The sequence below is a fragment of the Periplaneta americana genome, chromosome 14 (assembly GCF_040183065.1).
Source record: "Periplaneta americana isolate PAMFEO1 chromosome 14, P.americana_PAMFEO1_priV1, whole genome shotgun sequence".
NCBI lineage: Eukaryota > Metazoa > Arthropoda > Insecta > Blattodea > Blattidae > Periplaneta > Periplaneta americana.
In genome coordinates this window covers 86,376,391-86,378,513 of record NC_091130.1, presented here as the reverse complement: position 1 = coordinate 86,378,513, position 2,123 = coordinate 86,376,391, and positions in this window count along the sequence as shown.

Below are 2,123 nucleotides of genomic sequence, written 5' to 3'. Positions count from 1 at the left end.
AGGAGAGGGTGCTTACACCTCAGACCGTTTGAGAGGGGAATGTGGGGGGCTGTTGGCGTGGAATGATACACGAATTTGGAAGGATGGCGGGACTGGTCGTCAGGGCGTTAGCGGTTAGGTCGGTTCAGCGTAGGTGCGGTCGGTGGGCTTGCAACTCATCCCAGGGGCGCACAATAGACCTCAGGTCGCGGTGAACAGGGATGTTCTCCTCTCGCTCTCATAGAGAGAAAAAAAAAACAAAACTTAAGACACGTGACATAAGAGAGTAAAATTAGAATTTATCCGCGATTGGAATGTTTAGCGCGAGAGGAGAGAAGTCGAGGGTGATAATGTCCACAAGCGTATAAAATATCATTAGGCCTACTCTGGTGTACTATACAATATTTTATCCATTACTTACTTATTTACAAATGGCTTTTAAGGAACCCGAAGGTTCATTGCCGCCCTCACATAAGCCCGTATCGGTCCCTATTCTGTGCAAGCTTAATCCACTCTCTATCATCATATACCACCTCCCTCAAATCCATTTTAATATTATCCTCCCATCTACGCCTCAGCGTCTGGATTTAATGTTCCTAATTATGTCAGGTGAAGAAAATAATGCGTGCAGTTGTGTGTTGTGTAACTTTCTCCATTCTCCTGTACCTTCATCCCTCTTAGTCCCAAATATTTTCCTAAGAACCTTATTCTCAAACACCCTTAATCTCTGATCCTCTCTCAAGGTGAGAGTCCAAGTTTCACAACCATACAGAACAACCGGTAATATAACTGTTTTATACATTCTAACTTTCAGAGTTTTTGACAGCGGACTGGTTGACAAAAGCTTCTCAACAGAATAATAACAGGCATTTCTTTCATCCATTACTTGTATCTGAATTTAATGTTTTAATTATAGGCGTTTTCTTTGTAATGTGTTATTTACGAAAAAAAATTACAAATGAATGGATGTATGGATTTTAATTAATTTTACTAATTTAATTTTATTGTAATTATTATCAATTTTTATTTACGGAAATAGAGATTTAAAAGTGATATATCTTTGTATATATTGAAATTCATTAGACTTTGTAGTTTACCACAGAGGTCAAATTTGCTCCAGTTTACGGTAAGGGAGATAGTTCATTTCCGAGTAAATAGGGAGGGAGTATGTCACGCGATGTATAAGCTTACTATCAGATCTTCCCTAAAATCTTCTCTCTAAAAGTAAAAACTAAAATGACAACCCTGTGTGACATTTTAGGAGCGAGTAAATACATATGCCAAAATATGTTGTTAACCCAACAGCCAGAAAACTGTAGTGATATTCAAGACCAAGAACAAGATAAGTTAATTAGCTGCTTTGAGAACTGAGAATAAATCACTTCTTCGGTATAAGGGACGCATGGAAACTGATTTTATAAAGTAATACCGTAATACTTTATGCTTATATTCGCATACCGAGACGCTGCGGCAAGGAACTGGAATAAATTGTACAATCTATATGATAAAATAAAAGTAGTACCAAAGAATTTGAACGGAAGATCTATGCTGCATGGACAAAGGAAGCCCCCAAAGATATAACTCCAGAACAAGAGGAGATGAACTTCACAACTGACTTCACTGGAACGGAAGTAGTGACGATACATTTTTATGAAATGAATATTTTATTTTATTCGCCATGTATTGTAGGTCCCTATCACCACGGCATGGCGCGTCCTCAGGTTGCGGATAGAGGAGACGGCCTCCAGATATGGAGGGTAGCTGCGAATATATTGAATAAGCAGTCGTGGACAGCCGATGAGAGATGGTCCTCCAGATTGGGGATTGGGCGAAGGACTAACAACCCATCACCGTAAAAAAAACAGCTTGTTACGAATCTACAATAAGCCTCGGAATGGGACTGATTCTCTGGCACGACCACAGTTGTAAAACTTGGACTCCCACTTTGAGAGAGGAACAGAGATCAAGGGTGTTTGAGAATAAGGTTCTTAGGAAACTATTTGGAGCTAAGAGGGATGAAGTAAAAGGAGAATGGAGAAAGTTACACAACGCAAAACTGCACGCATTATTTCCTTCACCTGACATAATTAGGAACATTAAATCCAGACGTTTGAGATGGGCAGTGCATGTAGCACGTATGGACG